This window comes from Engystomops pustulosus, chromosome 1 (assembly GCF_040894005.1).
Source record: "Engystomops pustulosus chromosome 1, aEngPut4.maternal, whole genome shotgun sequence".
Lineage (NCBI taxonomy): Eukaryota > Metazoa > Chordata > Amphibia > Anura > Leptodactylidae > Engystomops > Engystomops pustulosus.
Window position 1 is genome coordinate 105,015,025 of NC_092411.1, and position 23,161 is coordinate 105,038,185.

The 23,161-nt window shown below is 40.6% G+C and overlaps 2 protein-coding genes across 3 annotated transcripts in view; one reads left to right on the plus strand and one right to left on the minus strand.

Annotated features, from left to right (window-relative positions):
• The window catches only part of SYK (spleen associated tyrosine kinase), a 174,022-nt gene that overhangs the window by 128,021 nt on the left and 22,840 nt on the right, over nt 1–23,161 (minus strand). The window contains exon 2 of one of the 2 annotated variants that reach the window (XM_072150771.1): nt 2,759–2,853. The gene's annotated coding sequence lies outside the window, so the exon portion shown is untranslated. Of the gene's footprint in view, nt 1–2,731; nt 2,854–23,161 lie in introns of both variants that reach the window. The other variant, XM_072150772.1, reaches the window with a different exon arrangement.
• DIRAS2 (DIRAS family GTPase 2) overlaps nt 5,765–23,161 on the plus strand; it is a 33,008-nt gene continuing 15,611 nt past the window's right edge. Inside the window, exon 1 of the mRNA XM_072150763.1 lies at nt 5,765–6,091. The gene's annotated coding sequence lies outside the window, so the exon portion shown is untranslated. The remainder of the gene's footprint in view (nt 6,092–23,161) is intronic.

Below are 23,161 nucleotides of genomic sequence, written 5' to 3' on the forward strand. Positions count from 1 at the left end.
GTCCATTCGCGATCCAACGGCGCGTTCTCTGCGGTGGATTCGGGTCCGGCCGGGATTCACTAAGGTAGTTCCTCAGACATCCACCAGGTGGCGCTGCTACGCTAAAGTTCTCCGAGGCCTGCCGAAATGCACTCAAGTTCAACGGCCTATTCCTAGTGAAGGTAAGTGCAAGTTCCGCAACACTTTTTTTTAAAATGCAGCGGTTTTTCCGAATCCGTCGGGTTTTCGTTCGGCCACGCCCCCCGATTTCCATCACGTGCATGCCAGCGCCGATGTGCCACAATCCGATCGCGTGCGCCAAAATCCCGGGGTAATTCAGGGAAAATAGGCGCAAATCGGAAATATTCGGGTAACACATTGGGAAACCGCGAATCGGGCCATTAGTAAATGACCCCCAATGTCTGTGAAGAACACCAGGATATCGTCAAGATAAACCACAGCACAGGTATACAGTTAGTCTCTGAAAATTCCTGGAACACTGCTGGTGCATTGCACAGTCCAAAAGGTATAACCAGGTACCAAAGTGACCATCCTGAGTGTTAAAGGCAGCGAATAAGATCATAAGCTCTCCAAAGGTCCAATTTGTTGAAGACCTTGGCCCTACGGAGGCGGTCAAAGAGTTTCGTGATCAAGGGTAGTGGGTAGCGGTTCTTCACCGTAACTTTATTCAGACAACGATAGTCAATGCAAGGATGGAGAGAAATGTCTTTCTTGGCCACAACAAAAGAATCCAGCACCGGCAGGAGATGAAGATTTGCGAATGCAGGCCTGGCGCCAGCACCTGGCTAACCCGGGTAAGTTCCGGGGCCCCAGGGTGCTGGAGGGGGCCCACTCGGCGGGAGCGCAGCATGGAGCCAGAATCCAAAACTCACCTTTCCTTGTTCCCCTGAAGCGCCGCTGATGTCATTGAATCACATGTGCCAGCTTCAGAGCTGGCGTGTAGAGCAGGCACATGCCGAAGGAAGAAGGCAGCTGGGCAGCTATTCCTGCGCTACTCCGGAGGAACGAGGAAAGGTGATTTTTTTTTCTTTCCCAGAGGGGGAGCAATGGAGGGGAGGGAGGCATACTGTGTGTCTACAGGAGGAAGGGGGATACAGTGTAGCTGGAGGGGGGATACAGTGTTGTCTACATGGGGAGGGGGAATGTGGCTGGAGGGGGCAATGTGTCTACAGGTGGAGGGGGGTTACAGTGTGTCTACAGGGGGAGGGGGTCATTGTCTCTACAGGGGGAGGGTGGGCAGTGTAGTTAAAGGGGGTAGGGGTGGCATGTGGCTATGTAGGGCAGAGGGCAGTGTGGCTACTGGAGGGCGGCATGTTGCTGCAACCACAGCAGACCCAAAAGCACAGAAGACGTGGCTCGGGGAACCACATAAAATGATAGTCTCTCATTGTGCATAGCCCCCACTTGCAGGGACAGAAGCTTGGTGGGGTAATGGACTTGATCACAGAGGATCTGTCAACTTACAGATGAAATGACCAGCGGTTTGTCAAGGCGGACAGCCTGGGAGACCAGGGCAGCATCCACAAAGTTCCCTGCTGAGCTGGAATCAAGGAAGGCCGAAACTTGAAATTGTCTACCTGTCCCAGAGCTGAGTAAGACAGGTAGGTTAAGGCGTGGAGAAGCTTTATTCTCACCTAGGGACGCTCCTCCCATGAACCCTAGGTGCATGCATTACCTGGACGCTGAGGAGAGACTGGAAGAGTCTGAAGAAAGTTTTCCGAGCAGGCACAATAGAGGCAGAGGTTCTTCAGTCATCACCTTGTCCTCTCTTGGGAGGTCAGCCAAGCTCTATCCACCTGCATGGGTTTCTCAGCAGCAGACACAGAGGATGATAGAGGCAGACATTGAAAAACCGGAGCCAAGCAGAATAGACATTGGACTCTGTCTTGTGTCTGTTCAGCACGCTGCTACTCAGCGTTCAGAAAAGTGGATGTCAAATCCGAGTAGCCAGAGAGATCAGGCTGCTCAGGGAAGGTGGCAGGTCCCTGCTGACAGGATGTCTTCATTCTGATCAGACAGAACCACACGGGAAACCTAGTGAATGACCTGCAGAAAACTGGGATCAACGTATAAAAAGCTACTGTCAGTAACATAATACACTGCCAGGGACTCAGATCCTGCACTGCCAGGACATTTCTCCCTGCTTAAGCCAGTTCATATCCGGGCCCGTCTGAAGTTTGCTAGAGAGAATTTTGATGTTCCAGAAGAGTATTGGAAGAACGTCATATGGTCAGATGAAACCAAAGTAGAACTGTTTGATCAAAACACAACTCATCCTATTTAGAGGAGAGTGAATGCTGAGGTCATTGAGAGTCCTAGCCAGTCTCCAGATCTCAACCCCATAGAAAACCTTTGGAGGGAGATGAAAGTCCGCAACAGCAACAGCCCAGCAACAGCCCCAAAACATCACTGCTCTAGAAGAGATCTGCATGGAGAAATGGGCCGACATACCAGCAACAGTGTGTGCCAACCTTGTGAAGACTTACAGAAAATGTTTGACCTCTGGCAGTTGAAAAAAAGAATATGTAACAAACCATCATAATTTTCAAATAAATCAGACGATATGATTTACTAAATACTTTTTTCCTCACAGTATACATATAAATAATTTAGTATTCTTGCCATCACAAAGTATATTGTATGATCCAGAATGCAGTGCGTTGACTTAATCTTGTTATGAAAGTCTGAAATCAACTGCAAATGAGTAAAAATCTAAGAACAAACAAATTACCACGCAGAAACCTTCTATAGATTTTACCACCGATCCAGCTCCAGATCCAATTATCCTAATTAATTTTCCAGATAGTTGTCCAAAGACCTCCTCTGCAATTTCTGTTTTTCTTGTAACAACAACTGAAAGAAAATACATTTTTGTTTAGTTGTTTCATGCAGAACAAAGTAGAAGGACAAACCTCGTGAAGAAGCACAGCTTTCACAGTCACAACCTTTTTGTTATGTTTTAACATAGACAAGGATAGAATTTGGGTAGGATCTAGATAATTATATAGGTAGAAAGTGTTCTGTCCAGTTACTAATGTGCTGGAAAATAGAAAAACCTGTTGTTTTAGACCCTAAATATTAGCAGCCTGCTTATCAATATATAATATACATTAAAGGGGTTTTCCAGGAATTAGCATAATTCATATACAAATGGGTCATTAAAATATAAGCCAAAATGTAATTAGTTGTTGTTTAAAATGTTTCTCCCCTTAGCAGTAAAATGCTGTGGACATACACTATAATGGAGAATTAAAATTTTACTGGCCCTTTAATCAGTCATGTGACTTTGTCCCTGTGGAGGAGACACAAGACAGAAGATGGCCGCTGGTCACATGAATAGATCACATGTTCCCCACCTGCCTGGACAGGTCATGTGATTACCACTAAGTTTGGCTGTAGTTGGTTGGTTGCAGTGCATCCAGTGAGGTGATGTACAGTGATGGCAGTTACACACATCATTACTATGGTAACAGAGCAAGACAATCTACTATATCATCACTGGGAGCAGAGTATGACTGAGCTGCTACAGAGAAATTAAGGATCTTTGGAGTTGTAGTTGAAGATGGCGGCCATCTTGGAGATAGCTCTGCCTACTTTAGAAATCCCATAACATTTTGTGACTCATCAAAGCAAACTGTTTAAGCTCCATTTTGTGATTAATCACATTGAGTTTTGTTGTATTCATTTATTTATAGCATTATGGGTTTTTGTAGCAGATGTTCATATTCCTGGAATTCCCCTTTAAGGCAAATATGAGACTTCTTATCTGCATATCGACATCTGACCAATCATGAGGGAAAACTTTAGTGTATGGTAAGAGACTCTGATGTCCACATATAAAAAATATGCAATATGTGAGAAATAAAAACAATGCTCTAGATGTCCCAAATATGCTGCCGGTAACCTCAGCTAAATAAAATGGGTAATAGAGAAATTTCCAACACTTCACATTTTAGATTAAATTCAGGACTTTGTAAGAATCGTTTAGATTATGTATCACTCAAATAGAGATTATTGTTCACTTATATTATGTAACAATTCAATTAAGGGAATCCAAAAAAACTACAGTCTTCAATCTTATCAATCCTATAATTGCTGTAAATTAAGTATATCCAATGCAGTATTGGAACTATAAATAGCACTCATTTATATAACTTAGCATGATGGTTGTGTTAGAGGGGTGAGTGACTCGTAATATTTGGGATATCTATGGAGTTGTTTTTTTTTCTCATATAATATTTGATATAGCTGTCAGTGTGGAATTGATGGTAACAATAATTGGACTGTTTGACATAGGTATGTTTTATATTTATACCAGGTACTTGCATGCTTCATGGGATGTAGTTAGTCTTTTCCTCTGGGTCCATCTTTGTAGTACTTGGAGGACACTGAACTATTTTGGTTACCTTTCTCCTCCTCCATAAATTTACTGCCCTACTCACATTGGTATATTGTTTAAGTGGAATAGATGAGCTTTTGGAGAAGCAAAGCTTCAAGAAACCTTACCAACAACGGAATCCGTCTGAAGATTATTTTTTAAGAAAGAACTAACATTTTACCATAGCCCCTGCTGGGAGAATAAAATATATATAATGGACAATGAAGTTACTTGTAGGCAATAGATATAACCTGCCGTCACTAGCACGTATTGCCCAGGAGTGGAATGGACAACATTTCTCAGTACTACGCTGCACTATGCCACTGTCACACAAATTGCAGAGGATGGGATTGATTGGCTGAGAAGGGGATTGTGGGTTAAGGCTCAGGAAAAAGACAGATGCGTTGATGGCGCCACCTGATGCACAGGCGCAGACAGAGAACACGGACATCGCACTGCCTGCGGTGGTCTTATTGTAAATTATATGTGTGTCTTAGAAGCATACAATTGATTTGCAGTCTGCTGGCCCCTCCATCAACGGGTCAGTTTGCACCCCCTGCAACCAAGATTGTTACGTACCTATCCATGGCATCATGCTGTTATATTAATCATTAAGTGGAATATACAGTGCCTTACCTATCCATCAGCTTTGAGTCCAAGGAGTAATTTTTTTTTAACTCGTTATTTCACTGGTTAGTTAGTTAGTTACTTCCACTATTGTAAAGTGAAACAGTCATGTTAACACCATAGAAGTAGCCTATTACAAAATGAAAGGTAAGTGCTTTACTGACAGAATAAGTATAACAAACTAATCTATTTCCTAAAAATATATGGTAAATGCACTTGATGCATGCTATAATAATAAGCAAATAATTGCATATGTATATATAAGATTATTGTTAATTCTGATTCTTATGACAACCCAACATTTTTAAAATCCAATTGTCATAGAGACCAGAAACATTTTTGACTGGGGTTACAATTATAAAATATACAGTTCCGAGTTACATACAAATTCAACTTAAGGACAAATTAACCCGGGGACTGCCTGTATATATATATATATATATATATACATATATATATATATATATATATATAGTGCAATAAGTTTATAAACACCAAGTACCTTATTTCTTACATCTCGTGGCTCTTTATTTGTACCACAATACCTTGTAATAATCCGTGTTGCAGGTATTATGTATTTTTGTTATTTCTACAATAATAATATATTGATACAAAGGTTTATCTATTCATTCCATTACATGCATTAAACACTGAGCACATTTCTCAGTTGAGTTTGATTTGTCCGAGGCTGATAACTAGAAATATGTAATGGATGAGAAAAAGGAGTGTTCACATTCAGTAGGTGGCACTTAAAAGGCTTCTTTGAATTTGCCGTCGCCATTAGAAAAGCAGGAGTAGGAGCAGAGGCTGGAGCCTGTCCATCCCTGAGCACCAGGCACTGTAGCCAAGGTACTGAGGCAAAAGCAACAGCTCAGGCCAAGGCAGAAAGAGACAAAAGGGGGGAGGGAGACACAAGCAGGGAGTAGAGCAAGGAGCAGGCAGCAAATCCAGGCAGCACAAGGCAACAATCACAGTGCAGCAGATTAAGCACTTCCAGAAGGGACAGCTCCTTCTTTCCCACCAGCTCTGCTTATATTATGACAGCAAAACTCTGAAGATCTTCCCCATCGATTTCTTCATTATCAGGTATTTATTTTAACATTTACCTATGTACAATGTCTAAGGATTCTGCTACACTGCTGCTGATGCCAGATTGTGCATTGCTGGATGCTAGAATCCAGGTCAGCAGCACCTACTTCACCTGAACAAGCCGCTGCTCATACCATAAGGTAATATAGTATTAGAATGACATGTATGATAGTGCAGATGTTCTAAGCCTTCTTAATGTCCAGCCTTTACCGATTCTACAGAGACAATGGTCTCCTGATGCTTGTAGATGTCTACAAAGGGTGGGATAATATAGATTTTCCTGGCATATCTGTGCTATGGAGCTTTGCTGATACTATGTATATGCTCAGCGGGGCAGCAGCATTAAAAGGCAAATCCATCTCAGTTGTGTGGAGGGTATTTTCAGTTAATGTACTGTAATCCTGATTTAGAATCAATACTTTGCACAAGGGAAGCAATTAGACATCCCTGTTCTGTTTTCCCAACTTTAAAGAGTAGCAGCTTAGATGCTGCGGGATGTTAAGGGGAGAAAATCTGGCCTTTGATTATAGGACTCTAGGTAAACATTACCATTGATTTTCTTACCCCCAATGTTTTGGAAAAGAGATACTGGAACAGCACAGCCTTTAAATCAGCTTAGCTTCCTCAATCTCAGCAAAAGGCAGTGAATGGTTACAGAAAAAACACAGATTAAATGCCAGGGTCAACTGGGTTTTCTGCCTCAATTTATATAACATTACAACACATTCATTTATTGCAAACAGAAATATATATATATATATATATATATATATATATATATATATATATATATATATAGTTTTATAGTAGTGACATCTCTATTAAATGTAAAGATATGAAAATCTTTCTTTTAGTTAATTACTCCCTTTTTACATAATAAAAAAAATCCCCAAAATTATCTTTACAGAACATCACATTTTAAAACAACTGGTAAAATCATTAATGACATCTTTATTCTTCATGGTGTGCCAAGAAGCATTGCAGAATTGAGTTTGTTACATGGCATGTTCAGTATGTCATTTTTTAGCATTATTTCTGGAAAAACACTGCTAACAAACAAATAAATGTTCATCTATTTTTTTTACCCTTTTTTGTAGCTGATTTGCAGTCAGTATACCCCACACAGATTTTAACCCTCCCCCACATGATGGTGCTTTGGCTGCCATCTAAAGTTAGATAATCAGATCATCTGGTACGTATATACTGTAATGCACAGTCAATCAGGCAGCTTCCGCAGGCATTAGATTATGTAACTCAAGGGTAATAGCATGTTGGAAATGAAATTATGATACATTTTTAGTAAGAAAAACTAACTATAAAGATATCTAATATTGTAGCACAGAAATAATGTGATTATGGAAAGAGTAAATACATGTTATGTGTCATGACACACAGCCTAAAATTTAGGCCAGAATGTATAATTTGTTCAGGCTTAGCAATTTTGCTTTGAAGTATTGACATAAGGAATTGTTTAGTGCCGAACAAATGTTTTAGTATATGTCTCCAAGTTGTTCTCTCACGTGACCCAACACCATTTAATTTTCTATATTGTACCCTGGTGTTAAACTGCTATACATGTTGTCAACCTATAATCCATAAACTCGGACTGGTTAAAAGGGTTATTCATTGAAATTTTCTATTGTTACCTAGCTGGTTGGAGCCAATTTAAATAGATTTTTTTTCATTCTGACCTCACATATCCACCACTGCATTGTTCCTATGACCTGCAACAGTCAGTGATTGGCTGCAGTGATGACAAGCCCCTGTATCGGGACATCATCACTAAGCAGCAGCTGGGATCCCCGAGGTGAGTACAGATTCTTTGTTTTTAAAACAGCTGTGTCATTTTGTATAGTTTTCTGGAAACCCTATCTATCTATCTATCTATCTATCTATCTATCTATCTATCTATCTATCTATCTATCTATCTATCTATATATATAGCAAAAAGAAATGACAGCAATAATAGCATCACACAGGTGCCAACCCAGGACCTAGACACAGCAGTCCATGAATTGAAAGAGTACAAAAAAGGCAGCAATCCAGGATTTAAAGTGAAGAAATGACCATGCTTTATTCACCATAAATTACTATGACTTAAATGATTAACCAATATATTTATATGTATAGTTGGTTAATCACATCCTACAGCATGATGTCACTGTAATGCGACCATTACAGGAAAGGACTGGTTTAATTACTCTACAATTTTCTTCATTCAAATAGAACTAGTTTGGCACCAGGGAAATGCACCTTTCACTTATTTTCTAAGGGTACCGTGGCCGCATTTTGTTCGGGTTTCCCAACTTTTTGGGGATCGCGCCCCAATTGTTGTGGTTGTTGCGGTTGTGTCGCACACAATCGGATTGTGTTGCAATCACGACAGACTTTTTTACGTGACACAAATTGGAAGGCGGGCCATTGGATGATCCAACGGATTTGGACTAAGCGCGGGATTTAACATTTAAATTTGCGTCGCACACCAAGGACTTACATGCACTGGGAAGAAGAATGTGAACCTCGCCGGACCTGAGCGGGAAGTGACACATGCAGGATATTGCACACAGGATCTACGAGTATCGCGGCAGAGTGCATCATCGTCAGAGAGTCCGGATCGGGGTACGTAAATGTCCCCACTGTTTCTAATTCCAGGGAAGTTAGGCCACCTGATAAATGTATACAGCAGCCTACAAATTCTTATTTTCCATTCACTTCCAATACTTTAGACAATGTACTTATTGTAAATCATGTAGGCATGTCAAGACTGCAGAATGCAGCTATGACTCTTTTCTATATGCATACAAAATGTAGGTGCCAAGTCCCTTATTTCATATATATTGGGATCATAAAGTTAAAATTGTTATAAAGTTGGCCTTAAAAGGCATCTACTACCAGGATGAAGGACTGTATGCAAATGAGCCTGAGGGACTCCAGGATACAGAGGTTTTAATAGAGCCTGGAGCCCTTCAGGATTATTTGCATACAGTCTTTCATCCTGGTGGTAGATGTCCTTTGAAGTAGATATGTCTGAACTGAAGAAATTGCAAAGTAAAGACAAGGCTGATATACAATTCCTGTACAGTAACGCTCAATAGATGATACCCTTATGTATAATAGCCAATCATGTAATACAAACAAATGTTGCTATAAATATACAAGTAATATACATATTTATATAGTTATAATAATATGTATAACTTAATAGTTAAAGTTTTATGTGAAGAAGTTACAGACAGTATAGTGGACCATAATTCTCTTATTTGCAATACATTCAGCAGAGGCAAGCCGCAGAAACACCAAAAATGTCATATTTACCAGCTTAAAGACTTATGTAATGATATATTACATTATATCATGCTCAGCTTTCTAGCCCTGCAAAGAAAGCATTTGTGGAAAAGTTCAGCATAGATTAAATTGATAGATGATGCAGGTAGTAATGGGAAATTAACAGAGTACATATCGAAATATAAAACTGAAACAGAAAAACACAACTTACATGGAAAGACTGATTATTAAAATAAAACAAATTACGTGACCCATATTTTATGATTGCATATACATGAGTTTTTCAATATAGGCATTGAGGGCATAAGCACATGTATCCTACTGCATCTCCATTCTGCACTTGGGTTAACTTGCCAACCTAAACAGTGAATGGACTACAATGACGTCTGTGGAAAATGAAGAAACCATTGAATCAGACGTGTTTCTGTGGATAAAGTCTACTTATTTAATGGATATTTTAATAAAGTGTTAATAATTTCAAAGTTCTCAAGAAAAAGCAGAGTGAATGTCTATTGCCTTCTGCAGTTCTATTTAATTCAGACTGAGCTCTGACATTAGAGAGAAATGTGACTTTATGAACAAAACAATATACATATAAATGTATCAGGCAAGCAGCAGGTTTAAGGGAGTGATAACATGAATCACTAGGAAATGCCACAGACTTGTTATTCATGCTGAAGTTCTGATATTTTGCACTTGTTGCCCTGTTATAAGGGATTTTTATGGAGCATAGCAATGTCAAAGTTATTTATCAAGTAGATGAAACCAAGAAGATATTGTATCCCAATCAATGGTTAATTGTATTGTTTTATGGGCAGAATATGTCTGTCACTATTCAACCTGAGTCAGAAGAGAAAATGTATTGATGTTCAGGTCATAAATCACTCCGTAGACAAGGTAAAATGACGGTAGAGCTATAGGTTAAGACATGTTCAGTTGCCATTTCATGTATATGCCAGGAAATATTTGTAACATGGAATGGAAAGTTGCATTGACTTCCAGTGTATAATTGTATATGGGCCCTTGTGGCATATGTTATACACATATCAGTTGCATTCAGTATATATTATTAATATTATTTATAGAGCAACATTAATTCCATGGTGCTGTACAATAAGTAAGGGGGTCACATACATTACATTAAGACAAGAACAAATGAAAATTCAAATATAAAACCACAGTGATCAGGAGACGAGCCAAAGGAGGACCCTGCCCGTGAGGGCTCACAATCTTTATGGGAGGGGAGATGGAGACAGAAGACACGTGCATAAGACATATCACACAGGTGCAGTACACGTAAGGACATCCACCACACCACGCAGACATACAAATTGTTTACATCATAAACATTGCAAAAACTCATTCACACATAGTGGACAGAGGGCACAGTTATAGGCACAAACATCAGACACTGCATGCCACACACATGGGATACATGCCACAGACATTAGATAGATACATATCATGCAAAGCATAATGCAGTTGAGGTAGGGCAAATGCTGTATATCCTCCCCTAAGTTGTCTTTAGCCTGCAACAGAATCTATACTGCCGGTTAAACTTTTTTTGTTTAGCATAGCCTATTATGCAGGAAAAAAGCTATACAAATACAGGCGGTCCCCTACTTAAGAACACTCAACTTACATACGACCCCTAGTTACAAACGGACCTCTGGATATTGGTAATTTATTGTACTTTAGTCCTAGGCTACAATGATCAGCTGTAACAGTTATCAAATGTGTCTGTAATGAAGCTTTAGTGTTAATACTGATTCTTATGACAACCCAACATTTTTAAAATCCAATTGTCACAGAGACCAAAAAAGTTCTGGTTGGGATTACAATGATAAAATATACAGTTCCGACTTACATACAAACTCAACTTAAGAAAAAACCTGCAGACCCTATCTTGTATGTAATCCGGGGACTGCCTGTAAGTTGAAAAAGGCCAAATGAGACACTCATATGTCTCTCTGTCTTTACAGGAGCTTCTGTTACTTGAGCTTTCCTGCAGGCTCCATAAGCTCCAGGCGCTCGGCAATCTCCGTCAGCTTCATAGAAATTAATGGAGCAGGACGGTCATGCATGGCCGTCTGCTCCATTAGTCTTATGGAACGACGAGGGTCTGCAGAGCTACGTGGGACCCCTTTGTTTTAGTGATCGGGGTTTCAGCACTGAGATCCCCACTGATCAGCAAGTTAGGCCCTATCCCATGCATGCATTTGTTCATGGGAAAACCCCTTTAAGTCACTATACACAAGCATAAGAAAACTGTGCAGCAATACAGGAACAACTGCACAGTTTTCTCTAACCTGCGATAATGTCTATGATCAGTGCAGGGGAGAAACAGTAAGTTGAGAAAGCTTCCTATTACAAGCAGAATCCAAAGGTGCGAGAAACCACTGGCTCCTAGGTTTGCAGAGTACATATGTATGGCCTAAATGAAATATTATAGAGTGTCAATAAGCTTTCTTTGAACTTTATTGGACTTCGTAAAACTTAATTGATGTGCCCTCTTGAAAAGCCTTCGTTGTGTTTTTTTTTATTTCAACTGTACTTAAGGTGGCTGCTGATCGTGCTCTTCCTACAGTTGCCGCAGTGTTTAATAGTATTGCATTTCACTCCAAATCTTGGCATACTCTTTGTAAATCAATAAGGAAGTCAAAGAGAGAAAAAGTAAAAGTGAGCACTATCAATAAACGTTCAGTGTGCATTTTCTATTTTAATGTAGTTGTAGAGTAATACATCCATTTTTAAACTTTATTCAGAATTGGAAATTATTTTAGTGCCTAAAGTTGGTGCAACCTACCCCTTTTCATATGCATTCTACTTTTATTAATGTTTGGTTATCTAAAATGGAAACAGAAAAAAACATGTTTGGTTATCTAAAATGGAAACGGAAAAAACAGTAAAACGTGGACTTCAAGGGGCTAGGCAAATCTAATGAAACTATTAGATTTGCTTAACCTTTTGAAGAACCTTTTAGATTTTTCCATTTACAAAGCTATATGAGGGTTCCTTATCCATGAGACAAAATTGTACTTTCTAGTGGCACCGTTTAATATTCTGTGCCATGCCAAAATGGCCACAAAATGGAATTGAGCCATATTCTGATGGTTTCTTTTCTTATGGCTTTCACTTTTTTTGGGTCCGTATGATTGCAGAGATGCCACATTTATATAATTTGGTGTTGTCCTATACCTTCAAAAATATACAAAAAACCATATTATGTCAACATAATATGAAATGCAAGATTTTGTCAGTTGTCATTGTTTGCAGGATGTCTTCATTGATACCATTATGACAACCGTAAAAGCTTTTAATTATTTCATTTTTTTAGTTGTTTGGAAAAAGGTCGAAAAGTAGAAAATTCGAACATTTGGATGCTTTTGGACACTTATTGGGTCGTGTATAAATTATTTTTATATTTTGATAGGACATTTTGGGACACAAGGATAACTAATATGTTTATGATTTTTTTTGCCGTATTTTTTATATGTGTTCCATACTGCAATAATTCTGTTAGGAGTAATCCAAGCACAACAATTTACTTGAAGGGGGAACATTGCGGAAGTTTCAAACATGAAATTTACATAGGGCTTTATCAAATATTGTTGTCGTTGGAATGGTGTGCAATACATCTACCTTCTTCTCCATTCCAGTGGCCACTGTTTTTGATAAAGACCATAGGACAGTCAAAACATCAAAATTTCAAGTGTGAATCTGTCGCTATAAAGCTGCATTCAGGTAAATTGATGTGTTTGGATTACTCCTACAGTTATATATATCCAACAGCGCCCATAATCCAAATCCAGAGGAGGCATCTGAAACTATTATTTGTGTTACAGCAGTACAACTACATATTTCTTAATGACAGCTATAGGAACCTCTAACAGGTTCCAGGCTGTCATTGCCCTTCAAAGACCTCACAGGATGGGGGTGTTGTTTTGATTGGCATTTAAAGGTAGCAGTATCCATAATCAGTGCTGTTAGGTACCACGGTTTGTTAATACAACTGAAACCCACCGTCTCAGCCAGTGAGACCTTTCCATATATCATTACACCTCACTTGATCATATTTTCATTAGCATTTTTGGTGCTGGGATCATTTATAAGTGTTTGGATGTAAGGAGAATTCTCTTTCTGTTAGTAATTTCTTTTCTTTTTAATAAACACATGGTGGGACGTGCTAGACATCCCTTTATAGGGTCAGGAGGCTCTTGGTAATTTATTCAATCCCATCTGTCCTACTTGTACTCAGGGTAGAAATACTCCGTTACTTAGCTGCTGTTAGGAATAAGGGAAATCTGATTAATATTACAAATCATCACTTTCACACACTGAGACGGCTCTATACACACTTTATTTTTCTCCCTCCTGATGAATTCGAAATGTTAAATGCTAAGAAGTTGTCTCTGATGTGAAGCTGGTAGGTAGGGTTTCATCAATTAAAATGAAGCTTTATATGATTCACCTTAGGTGAACTTGCACCTGTAATTGTGGGTGTTGCAGCAATAACCTATTTATGGTATCAGAATCATTATCTTTAGGAGAGGCAGTGACTTGATTGGAAATGTGATTTAACATGTGAAAGGTAAACGCTGTACAAGTAGGCCAAGCGTTGTTAGGGTTGTAAGGAGAGAACTCATTTTCTGAGTCCTCATCATACAGGGTGGTTGTCTGCTGTATTGCACATACTGGGGAATGCCCCAGTATTATACATACAGGGTAGTTGTCTTTTTTATTATACATACAGGTCGATTGTCTTCTTTATTATATATATTGGATGGAGGTCTGCTGTATTATACTCACAGTGTGGTTTATGGCTATTTTATACAGCTTTTACCCGCTGTTAATATCCCTGATTAGTGTTTGGCACCTTTCAGGTACTGTGGTCAAATATGCAACTGAAATATTGGTGGTGGACGTTTGATGCCATATTGGATATGATTACCACCCAATTATTTGGGGTGTTGATTGGTGGCTATGACAACCAGGAGCCTCTCCAATGGTTGTGATTCAACAAAGTGTATTACAGCTTTCTGGAGGCAGGGTGAAAAAATAGTATAGAAAAATTATAAGCAACCCAATCAAAGTATAAAATTATTAAAACATCAAAAACATCTAAACGTAATAGAATCTACCAGGATAGGCCTGTATTCACCATGAATGCTGCTGGGTAACATCAACTTTTCTATATTTATTATCTGATTTCATCCCATACTTGTATTTATTTAGTTTACTTCAATGCTTAGTGCCTCAGCTCTTACACTTCCCCTGGAGCATTTCTCACTCGCCTCCATGCTCCCTGTGCGCTCCCCCCCCCACCCGTTGTGAGCCCTAATCTCTATGTTCCAGGAATCCAGAGATCGGAATGGCTCTGGTGATGTCAGAAATAAATGTTAATATTAATTATTACATAATAAGCATCAGGCTCTATTCCCCCTTCTGTGAGCCACCCAGCACCGTTTATGTTGAATACAGCCCCATGACAAAGGTAAAGTTATTTGAAGTCATTGAAAAATTTTGGTTAGCCATGCTCCAATAAGAATTCTGAGCAAACATACCAGTTTTTCAGATGAGGATGTTTTTTTAACCATCATAAACTTCCAAATTTCTTTTTTATGATCTAATATTGTATGTTATATGTTTTGACACAATACTCATTAATGTATGCATATTCTATTTATATTCCTATTCTGTTTCTCATAATTGCACTGTCTACTGTATAAAACTAATGTTAGGAGTATTTCAGTGACGCAGCATGTTGATCTCTGCGGTTTACAAATGAATATTCTGCAGAGAGCAACTCACAATGATGAACTACTGAAAAATGCATAGTACTTTAAAGTTCCAGTGACAACTGGAAACAGCCATCAGTATCCAGTATCTGCGTGTGGAGTGAGCAAAAAATTAAATAATTGTCCAGGCTTATTTTTTTGTCTGCATTAATGTTTTGTTAAATGTTCATTATGTTAAATGCCTTATTACAGTTCCTTTTTAACCCCTTAAGAAAACAGCGCTTTTTATTTATTTTTTTTTATTTTCCACTCCCCACTTTCAATATTCCATAATATTTTTTTTCATGTACAAAGATACACTCACCGGCCACTTTATTAGGTACACCATGCTAGTAACGGGTTGGACCCCCTTTTGCCCTCAGAAATGCCTCAATTCTTTGTGGCATAGATTCAACAAGGTGCTGGAAGCATTCCTCAGAGATTTTGGTCCATATTGACATGATGGCATCACACAGTTGCCGCAGATTTGTCGGCTGCACATCCATGATGCGAATCTCCCATTCCACCACATCCCAAAGATGCTCTATTGGATTGAGATCTGGTGACTGTGGAGGCCATTTGAGTACAGTGAACTCATTGTCATGTACAAGAAACCAGTCTGAGATGATTCCAGCTTTATGACATGGTGCATTATCCTGCTGAAAGTAGCCATCAGATGTTGGGTACATTGTGGTCATAAAGGGATGGACATGGTCAGCAACAATACTCAGGTAGGCTGTGGCGTTGCAACGATGCTCAATTGGTACCAAGGGGCCCAAAGAGTGCCAAGAAAATATTCCCCACACCATGACACCACCAGCCTGAATCGTTGATACAAGGCAGGATGGTATTTAATATTCCATGATACCAGAAAACTGAAAATAATTACAAATGTAATGTGAAATTAACAAAAAGACACATTTGCACATTTGCTTTGGGCCCTGTTTTTAATTCTTTTATTCTTTAATTCTTTTCAATTCTTTCATTCTTTAATTCTGTCATTCCAATTTACACCTCCACTTTATTCTGTGGGTCAGTACTATCATGAAGATACCAAATTTAAATAGGTTTTATTATGTTTTGGTAGATTTAAACAATTCAATATTTTGTACAACAAAAAAAATCTTAATTTTGCAATATTCTGAAGCCAATAACTTCATGCTTCAATGCACATAGCTGTGTAAGACACCATTTTTTGTGGGATGTTTTCATTGCTACCCATTTGTGAAATATACAACCTTTTGATGACTATTTATAAACATTTTATGTGTGGTAAAATGGTAAAATGTGGCAATGCAGACAATTGAGCGCTATTTTCCGTTACAAGGCTCACCTGTGAATAACTGTTTTTATATTTTAATAGATCCATCTTTATGGGATGTGATGTTACCTAACATGTTTATGATTTTATTTGTTAGTATTTATTTATTAGTTATAAGGAAAGGGGGAAAGCTTTTAGGTTTTTATTAAAGTTTCATATTGATTTCCTACTTATCTGTGTGTGTTATAGATTTGGTTAAGTGACAAGCATGGAAGTCTCACATATACTTAATATCTCACATATTTTCCGGCGGCATTTAAATAGTTAACACCAGTGATCACTGCTATACACAAAAAGCGAGAAGGCCAGTGGGGGACCACATACCACTGGCACAATATATAAACACCAAAAATTTGAACCAAAAAACATGCAAAGGATTAGTATAACAAAAAAGTTGAGATTTTATTAGTTACAAAGAATAATAAATACAATTACAGGCAATAATAGATAGACCACAAAAATGAATAAAAGTGGCGGTACAAAATTAGTGATGGCCAGGAGGAGATATATGATCCCTGAGAGACCCAAAGGGGGTAGGTAAAACAATCCCTAATAGGAGTAATTATAAGGCTTAAAGGGGAGATGAAGGCAAGAAGACCATACTCGCACTGCCAAATGGAGAGCCTAAATTGGATTGAAAAGATACCATACCAAACAGAAGATGTACTCGCCACAGACCCCAGATCACTGCTAGCAACAATGGCGGGTTGTCGATATTTGCTGCATTATGCCGCAATCACCCAGTGTGTATGAGTAGGACTCTTTAGATGTATTAGTGTGGTAAGGGGTAAAAGGGAGCCTTTTACTACCTCCATCAAATCAAGCTACCCTTTTCCCCCCAAAATAGGACACCCTCCGAAAATAAGACCTAGTCCAATTTTGTTCAAGCTTAGAAATATAAGGCCTCCCCTAAAAATAAGACCTAGCAGCATTCAGAGTTTGTAGAGTTATAGGAGATGGAAGAGAAGTAGATTTTTTGTTTAACAATGAATGTGAATTCTTGCTTGTCAGGGCTGGGAGTCTGTGAACCCTCTGGACCACCGCGGGAGATGGTACTAGCCGACCTGGGACCAGAGTCTAAGTGGCACTTAGACTTTTCACCAGAGCCCGCCGCAAAGCAGGATGGACTTGCTGCAGCGGGATACCACCAGGTCGTTCCACAGGTGCGACTAGCCCGCAATGGCTGCCAAGGAAGTAACACAGGAGACAGTCTGTACCCGGAGTGGCGGCAGGAGAATAGCAGTGGAAGACACACTAGGACTCACGTCAGGAATCGCAGGAGCTGGCACACAGGAACAGACTGGAACACAGGAAAGCAGGATCACAAGAACGGACTGGCACACAGGAACGGACTGGAACACAGGAACGCAGGATAACAGGAACGGACTGGCAAACAGAAATCAAAGGAACGATGGAATCACAGGAATGCAGGAATCACAGGAGCACAGGAATCACAGGAACGCAGGAATCACAGGAAACACAGGAAAGCATTCACTTCATGGGGAAGACTTGAAGATCCGGCAAGGGTCACAGGAAGAGGCAGAAACTTATAGACGGCCAGTGCCAATTACTGGCGTGCTTCCCCTTTAAATCTGATCGAGCTGGCGTGCATGCACCCTAGGAGACGGGAACGCGCGCGCCAAGCCGCGGGAGCAGGAGAGGACATCGCTGGAGCCAGGGGAGGTAAGATGAGCGGAGCTCTGGAGGGACGCTGAGGGGCACGGGTGCGCCCGCGATCCGAGACAGGGATCGTGGAAGCACCCGTAACATTGCTCATGGAAAAATATGACATCCTCTAAAATAAGACCCAGTGGCTCTATAGGAGCAAAAATTAATATAAGACCCTTATTTTCAGCGAAACATGGTATATAAGTCATTTAATAGATGATACTCAAGTGGTTCTGGCATAGTGGGGATTTTCTTTCTAGTCTCGACCAATGCCGAGTAATACTGTAACTGTACTGTAAGATGGGTAGAGCCAGACTGCCTGGTCAATTGAAGAACCAACTAGAGTATCTAATTAGCATTTTTGGTACTGCAGAGGGAGGTGCCAGAGCATGCATAATTAGCAGCCTTGAGTGGAGGACATCTTGTCCCTGCGCACCGTGCTGCTAAGTATAACTTTCTTTTCTAGGTGATTATGATGTGTCAAGACTAGCGACAGACAGTGCCAGGATCTAGATGAAGAGAAGCGGAGGAGAGTATTTATAGTTTTTTAAATGTTTTTCCAGTGGTTGATTTCCTTTAACACAGCTGCATACTCTTCCAGCAATGAAGTAACATGCTTTCAAAGCAGAAAAACGCAAGGTAACAAGTAAAAACGCATCCAAAAACTCCACATGTGAACACACATGTGAAATCAATAGCTGTTATAACTGATCCATTTTTTCTGGTTTTCTAATATTTTGACAGAATAGAAAACCTGAAATCACAACACACTTGTAAAATAAATTTCCTATCCACAGTATGGGGGTTAGACCTCATGATGTATCCACTAGCTGTTCTGGATGGCGGAAACAACTACGGCGGCTGCACCTCTTCAATCCACCCATGGCGTGAAGGTGAAGTAGTTGCAGTAATAATCACAATTTCCTGCATTGCGCAAGAAATTGCAATTAAATCAGTGCTTGTACTCCATAAAACTGGTATGAGTGCCTTTGAACGTGGCATGGTTGTTGCTGCCAAAAGGGCTGGTCTGAGTATTTCAGAAACTGCTGATCTACTGGGATTTTAACGCACAACCATCTCTAGGGTTTACAGAGAATGGTCCGAAAAAGAAAAAACATCCAGTGAGCGGCAGTTCTGTGGGCGGAAATGCCTTGTTGATGCCAGAGGTCAGAGGAGAATGGGCAGACTGGTTTGAGCTGATAGAAAGGCAACAGTGACTCAAATCGCCACCCGTTACAACCAAGGTAGGCAGAAGAGCATCTCTGAACGCACAGTACGTCGAACTTTGAGGCAGATGGGCTACAGCAGAAGAAGACCACACCGGGTGCCACTCCTATCAGCTAAGAACAGGAAACTGAGGCTACAATTTGCACAAGCTCATCGAAATTGGACAGTAGAAAATTGGAAAAAGTTTCCTGGTCTGATGAGTCTCGATTTCTGCTGCGACATTCGGATGGTAGGGTCAGAATTTGGCGTCCACAACATGAAAGCATGGATCCATCCTGCCTTGTATCAACAGTTCAGGCTGGTGGTGGTGGTGTCATGGTGTGGGGAATATTTTCTTGGCACTCTTTGGGCCCCTTGGTACCAATTGAGCATCGTTGCAACGCCACAGCCTACCTGAGTATTGTTGCTGACCATGTCCATCCCTTTATGACCACAATGTACCCAACATCTGATGGCTACTTTCAGCAGGATAATGCGCCATGTCATAAAGCTGGAATCATCACAGACTGGTTTCTTGAACATGACAATGAGTTCACTGTACTCAAATGGCCTCCACAGTCACCAGATCTCAATCCAATAGAGCATCTTTGGGATGTGGTGGAACGGGAGATTCGCATCATGGATGTGCAGCCGACAAATCTGCGGCAACTGTGTGATGCCATCATGTCAATATGGACCAAAGTCTCTGAGGAATGCTTCCAGCACCTTGTTGAATCTATGCCACGAAGAATTGAGGCGGTTCTGAAGGCAAAAGGGGGTCCAACCCGTTACTAGCATGGTGTACCTAATAAAGTGGCCGGTGAGTGTATATTGCTACAGTACACTACTACTACTCCTATCCTGTATATATGGTCACATCACAGTACTACTACTCCCATCCTGTATATATTGCTACAGTACACTACTACTACTCCCATCCTGTATATATGGTCACAGCACAGTCCTACTACCCCTATCCTGTATATATGGTCACGGCACATTACTACTATTCCCATCCTGTATATATGGGCACAGTACTACTACTCCTATCCTGTATGTATGGGCTCAGCACAGTACTACTCCTATTATCTTGTATATAGAGACAGCACAGCACTACCACTACTATCCCGAATATATGATTACAGTACTACTACTCCTATCCTGTATATATGGTCACATCACAGTACTACTACTCCCATCCTGTATATATTGCTACAGTACACTACTACTACTCCTATCCTGTATATATGGTCACAGCACAGTCCTACTACCCCTATCCTGTATATATGGTCACGGCACATTACTACTATTCCCATCCTGTATATATGGGCACAGTACTACTACTCCTATCCTGTATGTATGGGCTCAGCACAGTACTACTCCTATTATCTTGTATATAGAGACAGCACAGCACTACCACTACTATCCCGAATATATGATTACAGTACTACTACTCCTATCCTGTATATATGGGCACAGTACTACTACTCCTATCCTGAATATATGATCACAGTACTACTACTCCTATCCTGTATATATGGGAACAGTACTACTACTCCTATCTTGTATATATGGGCATGGCACAGTACTACTTATCCTATCCTGTATATATATGGGCACAGTACAGTACTACTTCTCCTATCCTGTATATATAGGGCACATAACAGTACTACAACTCCTATCCTGTATGTATGGGCACAGCATAGTACTACTACTCCTATCCTGTATATATGGGCACAGCACAGTACTACTACTTCTATCCTGTAAATATGCAAACAGCAGAGTACTACTACTCCTATCCTGTATGTATGGGCACAGTACAGTACTACTACCCCTTTCCTGTATATATGGGCACAGCACAGTACTCCTATCCTGTATATATGGGCACAGCACAGTACTACTAATCCTATCCTGTATATATGGGTACAGTACTACTACTCCTTTCATGTATATATGGACACAGTGCTACTACTCCTATCCTGTATATATGGGCACAGTACTACTACACCTATCCTGTATATATGGACACAGCACTACTACTCCTATCCTGTATATATGGGCACAGTACTACTACTCCTATCCTGTATGTATGGGCACAGCACAGTACTACTACTCCAATCCTGTATATATGGTTACAGTACTATTACTCCTATCACGTATATATGGACACAGTACTACTACGCCTATCCTGCATATATGGACCCAGTACTTTATATATGGACTATTGTGGTAGTCCTGTAATGACCACCCTCATTACATAAGGAACTCCTCTGACCCTTTACTACTCTATATACAATATTATATATTGCACCCATATTTAAATTTGTAGTCCTCATACAATGGCCCCACATATTTGTACATTTACAAAAGCCCCTCAACCATAATACTTATTTTTGTACCGGACTGTGACTAGTCAAAAAAATAAAATAAAACTCACTTACCTATAGCAGTGCTCCCGCGTCCTCCGTCTCTCTTCTCCCCGCTACGCTGGGACTGCACAGGAACAAGACGCACGGCAGCGTGAGCACATCATCACGCTGCCGTGCATCAGGGGTTACAGTGGTTTGGGTGGTTTGCAGCCAGATCTTGTGCAGTGAGCTCTGCAGATTTTTGTGGCAGATAACTTTAAAAAAAGCATTAGCAAAGCGAGTGTGTGAGCTTGGCGGCGAGTGTGCATTGAACTTAAGTGTGTGCAGTGTCTTAAGTGTGACTTAGGTTTAAGGGACTTAAGTTTGAGGGGCTTTAGCAGGTAACTTCTGTGTTTTGTGTTACTTTGACTGTAAATTCTTCTTTCTGTGCATATTTCTATTGTAATCCCCATTAGAATAATGGACTCCATAAGTGGCATTGCTACACAGTGTACATCCTGTGCCATGTATGCTTTCCTTGAACAGCCGTTCGAGGGGGAATACTGCTGTGTGGGGTGTGTGAAAATTGCTCATCTGGAAGCCCAGATTCTGGATCTAAATGAGCAAGTTTCAAGGCTGCGGGCAATTGATAATATGGAACGAAGTTTGCTGCTCCTGGAGCACAAACTCTCTGGGGAAGATGGTTGTGGGGAGGGAAGTATGGAGGTGCAGAATGAGGGGGCAGCTAGTTGGGTAACATGTAGAAGGCGGGGTAGAGGGAAGAGTTGTAGAGAGTCTAGTCCTGATCTGGTGCACCCCAATAAGTTTGCCAGGCTGGCGGATGAGGGGGATATCAGCTCTGGGGTAGCAATGCTGCAGCAAGACGTGGCCGCTAGTAACCAGGGGACTGTCTGCTCCAGTAAGAAGGGTAATGGGAGCACAGGCAAGGTCAGACAGGTGCTGGTAGTGGGAGATTCCATTATTAGGGGAACACACAGGGCAATCTGTCACAAAGACCGTGCATACCGAACAGTGTGTTGTTTGCCGGGTGCTCGGGTTCGGCATGTTGCGGATCGGGTTGACGGATTACTGGGAGGGGCTGGTGAGGAATCCTTAAAAATGATTTCAGAGATTTAGGCCATAAGCTCAGGGCAAGGACCTCAAAGGTAATTTTCTCCGAAATACTGCCTGTACCACGTGCCACACCAGAAAGGCAGCGGGAGATCAAGGAGGTAAATAAGTGGCTCAAAAGTTGGTGTAGGAAGGAGGGGTTTGGGTTCATGGAGAACTGGGCTGACTTTTCTGTCGGCTACAGGCTCTACAGTAGGGATGGGCTGCACCTCAATGGGGAGGGGGCCGCTGTTTTAGGGGAAAAAATGGCTAGAAGGTTGGAGGAGTGTTTAAACTAGAGACCTGGGGGGAGGGCAACTACACTTGTGCAGGGCAAATAGACGGTGTACAT